We start from the raw sequence: 6,710 nt of genomic DNA on the forward strand, positions 1-6,710 counted from the left end.
GATCCTCCAATATTAACTTTTTAACACGTCTGTTGCGGCGTGCAACCCGATCCTCCAATATTGACTTTTAATAAGTCTGTTGCGGCGTGCAACTCGATCATCCAATATTGACTTTTAATAAGTCTGTTGCGGCGTGCAACCCGATCCTCCAATATTGACTTTTAATAAGTCTGTTGCGACATGCAACCCGATCCTCCAATATTGACTTTTAATAAGTCTGTTGCGGCGTGCAACCCGATCCTCCAATATATTCATTATAATCAATCATGTTGCGGCGTGTTATCCGCTCTTCCAACATTTTCATTTACCAATTCTTATAGAAGAAATTTTTCCAATAAATGTAACAATTAATATAAAATTACGAGACAACAAGCATACAATAATTATGGTTTAATTATGAAGCAAACAATGACAAATAGCAAATTAATATGGAAATCATGGAGCAAATAGGCAGTTTAATATTTATTATACTAAATGTCAAATAACAATTGATGCACATAATTCGAATAACATGTAACAATTAATGCAGGAATTCAAGAATTTATATTTGCAAAGAATAAGAGAGAAACAATTATTAGAATAATTAATTTATGATTAAAAATAATTTATGATTTTTCAAGTAAGCAAGCAAACAATTAATTTGACGACGTATAGACACTCGTCACCTCGCCTATACGTCGTTTACATGCTATTCACATAACAAATAATTTAAGGGTTCTATTCCCTCAAGTCAAAGTTAACCCCGACACTTATCTCGCTTTGCAAATTCCAATCAATTATTCAACCACAGCTTTTCCTTTTAAATTTGCCTCCGAAAGCTTCAAATCTATTCACAAACAATTCAATATATTCAATACTAATCATAGGAATTAATTTCATATGAATTTACAAATTTTTCGGATAAAATCCGAAATTAATTAAAATATTCGACAGTGGCACCCATGTCTCAAATCCCGGTAAAACTCGCGAAATCCGAACACCCGTTCCAATACGAGTTCAACCATACTAAATTTGTCCAATTCCGATATCAAAAGGACCTTCAAATCTTAATTTTTCGTTTTTGGAAAGTTTTACAAAAAATCCAATTTCTTCCATCTAAATACGAAATAAATGATGAATATAGACATGGATTTGTGAAATATAATCACTTTTGGTTAAAGAACACTTACCCAACTCAAAGTCGTGAAAATCCCCCTTTAAATCGCCCAAATCCGAGACTTAAAACTCAAAAATAAGTAAAAATGTCACACTCTTCGATATATACACTGCCCAGGCATTTCCGCACCTGCGGTGCCTGGGCTCGCACATGCGAGAAAAATCTCGCATCTGCGGAAAAGGGGATGCCAGGTGAGGTTCCGCATCTGCGGACAATATGTCTCACCTGCGACGTCCGCTTCTACGCAAAAGGGCCGCACCTGCGAAACCGCATCTGCGATCGAATACTCGCTTCTGCGAGCTCGCACCTGCGGTCAAAATTCCGCAAGTGTGATTACACCAGAACTCAAAATTTCAGATTTTGCTTAAGTCCAATTCTTGTTTCGATTTCGATCAGTTTTACTCTCGGGGTACTCGGGACCCCGCTCGAATATACCAACAAGTCCCGTAACATAATACGAACTGAGTCGGGGTCTAAAATCACGTCAAACAACATTGAAATTACAATTCACACCCCGATTCGAACTTTGAGTTTTAAACTTTCAATTTGCAAAAATCGTGCCAAAACATATTACATTAATCCAGAATGACTTCAAATTTGGCACACAAGTCATAAATGACATAACGAAGCCGTTCAAATTTCCAGAATCGGATTCCGGCTCCAATATCAAAGAGTCAACCCCGTGGTCAAACTTGGAATATTTAGCCTTTAAATTGCTAGTTCTGTTAAATGGTCATAACTTGAGCTAAGGACCTCCAAATTAAATTCCGGGCATACGCCCAAGTCCCAAATCACGATACGGAGTTACCGGAACTATCAAAACACTAATCTGGGTCCGTTTACTAAAAATGTTGACTAAAGTCAACTCACTTGAATTTTAAAGCTCTAATTCCCATTTTAATCCATTTTTCACATAAAAACTTTTCGAAAAATTATACGGACTGCGCACGCAAGTCGAGGAATGATAAATGGTGCTTTTTGAGGTCTTAGAACACAGAATTACTTATTAAATTTAAAGATGACATTTTGGGTCATCACATTCTCCACCTCTAAAACAAACGTTTGTCCTCGAACGGAGTTAGAAAAAGTACCTGAGCTGGAGAAAAGGTGTGGATATTTACTCCGTATGTCCGGCTCGGACTCCTAGGTAGATGCCTCTACCGGCTGACCTCTCCATTGCACCTAAACTGAAGGATAATTCTTTGACCTCAACTGTCGGACCTGCCGGGCTAGAATAGCCACCAGCTCCTCCTCGTAAGTCAAATCATTGTCCAATTGGATTGAGCTGAAATCTAACAAATGGGACGGACTACCATGATATTTCCGGAGCATAGACACATGGAACACCGGATAAACCGCTGATAAACTAGGTGGTAATGCAAGCCTATAGGCTACTTCACCCACCCTTTCAAAAATTTCAAAGGGTCTGATATACCTAGGGCTCAACTTGCCCTTCTTTCCGAACCTCATTACACCTTTCATAGGTGAAACCTGGGGTAATATTCGTTCTCCAACCATGAATGCAATATCACAAACTTTACGGTCGGCATAACTCTTTTGCCTAGACTGAGTTGTGCGAGGTCGATCCTGAATAATCTTGAGCTTATCCAAGGCATCCTGTACCAAATCGGTACCCAACAACCGAGCCTTATACAGGTGCACCCCAGGGCGAGACACTGGGTCTAATGAATCCCTGATCAAGCAAGTCTTGTAACTACTTTTCAATTCTTTCAACTCTGGCGGGGCCATACGGTATGGTGGAATAGAAATGGGCTGAGTGCCCGGAGCCGAATCAATACAAAAATCAATATCTCTGTCGGGTGGCATCCATGACAGATCTGCAGGAAATACTTCTGAAAATTCACGAACAACTGGTACTGAGTCCATAGAAGGGACATCCGCACTGGGATCGGGAATATAAGCCAAATAGGCTAGACACCCTTTCTCTACCATATGCCGAGCTTTCATATAAGAAATAACCCTGCTGGCAGAATGGACAGGAGTTCCTTTCCACTATAATCGAGGTAACCCCGTCATAGCTAGGGTCACTGTTTTGGCATAATAATCCAATATATCATGATAAGGAGACAGCTAATCCATATCCAATATGACATCAAAATCTACCATATCAAGAAGTAGAAGATCGACACTAGTCTCAAGATTACCAATAGTAACCACACACGAACGATAGACATGATCTACTATAACAGAGTCTTTCACCGGTGTAGATACACATACCAAAGCACTTAGAGAATCACAAGGCGAAACCAAATATGAAGCAAAATAGGAGGACACATAGGAATAAGTAGATCCTGGATCAAATAGAACTGAAGCATCTCTATGGCAAACTGGAATAATACCTGTGATCACAGCATCAAATGACTCGGCCTCAGGCCTAGCTGGAAAAGCATAAAATCGGGGATGCCCCCACCACTCTGAACTGTGTCCCTGGGACGGCCTCTGACTGGCTGGCCTCCACCTCTAACGATGTGACCTCCACCTCTAATGGCCTGACCTCCACCTCTATCTGCCTGACCCCTGCCTCTAGCTGGCTGAGCAGGCGGTGAAGCAACCGATGCCGGTATGATGGCACGAGAATCCTGCCGAGATCTGTTACTCGCCAATCTAGGGCAATAACTCCTGATGTGACCAATGCTCCCACACTCATAACACCCATCCTGATGCCGTGGCTGCTGAAGCTGAAGCTAACCCAGATGGCCCGGATAACCACTGTAGTGACTCTGGAGTGGTGGTGCACTGATAGGAGCTGAATGTGCACTAAATACTAGCTGCCCAGAGTAAGGCATAATAGGACTGTGACTCCCTGAAGCACCGGGAGATACATGAAGTGCTGAATGAAACGGTCTGGGAGGATGATCCCTACCAAAATTACCCCTGCCTCCAGACGAGGCACCACTGTAACCACCGAATTTACAAGGCCTCTTATCAGACCTCTGCCATCTTTCCTATGCAAGAACCATCTCGATCCTCCTTGCGACATTAGCAGCCGCCTGAAAAGAAATCTCATCTCCGCTCTCCTTGACCAACTGAAGTCTGATAGGGTGAGTGATTCCCTCAATGAACCTCCTCACTCTCTCTCCCTCCGTAGGTAGTAAAAGGAGAGCATGGCGGGCCAAATCCACAAAACGGGACTCATACTAAGTAATAGTCATACTGCCCTGTTGTAGACGCTCAAATTGCTTGCGAAATTCCTCTCTCAGTGTGATAGGGAGGAACTTCTCCAGAAATAGCTAAGAGAACTATTCCCAAGTAAGTGCGGGCGATCCGACTGGTCGGGTAAATGTGTAATCTCTCCACCACCTCTAGGAGGAACCAGTCATCTGGAATACAGCAAAATCGACCCCATTGGTCTCAACTATACCCATGTTCCGCAGCACCTCATGGCAACATTCCAGATAATCATGTGGGTCCTCAAAAGGTGTACAACTGAAGTGAACTAGAAAGAGCTTAGTGAACTTATCCAGTCACAATAACGCCTCAAAAGACATGGCGGGCCTATCACCGGTCTGTGCCGCAACAACTGGCTGAACTACCCTAACTGGCGGGGCTGCTGGAGCCTGATTCTGGGGAGCCATCTGCTCTGGGGCGGGAGTAATGAGAGATTGTGCTCCTCTACCAGCCTGTGAGACGTCTGGTGCCACTGGAAATGTACCATTCTGGGCCACACCCTCCATAAGACTCACCAATCGGACTAGAGCGTCCTAAAACACTAGAGTGGCTATGAATCCTTCCGGGACCTGAATTAGTCCAACTGGTACATTCTGAACTGGGACCTCCTCCTGAAGGTCTATCTGAGGTTCTTCAACAGGTGCAGCTGCTCGAGCTCTGGACTGAGCTCTACCTCGGCCTTTGCGTCGGCCTCTAGCACGACCTCGACCTCGACTTCAACCTCTACCCCTGGCCATAGTTGCCACCGGGGGTTGTGGTCCCTGTCCATCGGTAGAAGTATTACGCGTTCTCACCATCTGCGAGAGAATGAGAGTAGAATGGTTCAATCATCGATGATTGAATAAAATCGCACGACAGAATAAGAAAGAAGTGATATTGTTCCTAACTAAGCTTGCTCGTGACTCGTGAGACCTAAGTAACCTAGTGCTCTGATACCAACTGTCACGACCCGAAATTCCCACCTCCGGACCGTGATGGCGCCTAACATTTCACTTGCTAGGCAAGCCAAAGTTAGAATAACATTATCCATTTTTAAAATAATTTTTAAATTTATTAATAACAAGGAAGCAAATGCGGAAGCAATTTTGAAATAATCCACAATAATAACTGTGTCTAAATACCATCCCATAATTTGTGTCATAAGTGCACGAGCTTCTAGAATAAATACAAATAAAGGTCTGAATAAAATAAAGTTGTTTGGAAATAGCGCACAGCTAAAATACAATAGACGGGGACTTCAGAACTGCGAACGCCATGCAGTTATACCTCAAGTCTCCTCTGATAGCTGAAATCCGAGCAAGTCTATGGTACGTCGCTGGGACCAACTCCAAAATCTGCACAAGAAGTGCATAGTGTAGTATCAGTACAACCGACCCCATATACTGGTAAGTGTTGAGCCTAACCTCGACGAAGTAGTGACGAGGCTAAGGCGGTTCACTTACATTAACTTGTACGCAATATTAGTAACAACAACAATAATAGGAATAAATCAGGTAATTCATTTATAATAATTGAAGGCAACTCAACAGTCATAACCAATTATCATTTCCATTATTTCTGTTGCAGCGTGCAACCCGCTCAAACAATATATCCACATTCAGTTCTGTTGCGGCATACAACCCGCTCCTCCAACATATTCATTTTTATCAAGTTTGTTGCGGCGTACAACCCGATCCTCCAATATTAACTTTTTAACAAGTCTGTTGCGGCGTGCAACCCGATCCTCCAATATTGACTTTTAATAAGTCTGTTGCGACGTGCAACCCGATCCTCCAATATTGAGTTTTAATAAGTCTGTTGCGGTGTGCAACCCGATTCTCTAATATATTCATTATAATCAATCATGTTGCGGCGTGCAATCCGCTCCTCCAACATTTTCATTTACCAATTCTTATAGAAGAAATTTTCCCAATAAATGTAACAATTAATATAAAATTACGAGATAACAAGCATACAATAATTATGGTTTAATTATGAAGCAAACAATGACAAATAGCAAATTATTATGGAAATCATGGAGCAAATAGGCAGTTTAATATTTATTATGCTAAATGTCAAATAACAATTGATGCACATAATTCGAATAGCATGTAACAATTAATGCAGGAATTCAAGAATTTATATTTGCAAAGAAAAAGAGAGAAACAATTATTAGAATAATTAATTTATGATTAAAAATAATTTATGATTTTTCAAGTAAGCAAAAAAATAATTAATTTGACGACGTATAGACACTCGTCACCTCGCCTATACGCCGTTTACATGCAATTCACATAACAAACAATTTAAGGGTTCTATTCCCTCAAGTCAAAGTTAACCTTGACACTTACCTCGCTTTGCAAATTCCAATCAATTATTCAACCAC

Source organism: Nicotiana tomentosiformis, chromosome 5 (assembly GCF_000390325.3).
Source record: "Nicotiana tomentosiformis chromosome 5, ASM39032v3, whole genome shotgun sequence".
Taxonomy (NCBI): Eukaryota; Viridiplantae; Streptophyta; class Magnoliopsida; order Solanales; family Solanaceae; genus Nicotiana; species Nicotiana tomentosiformis.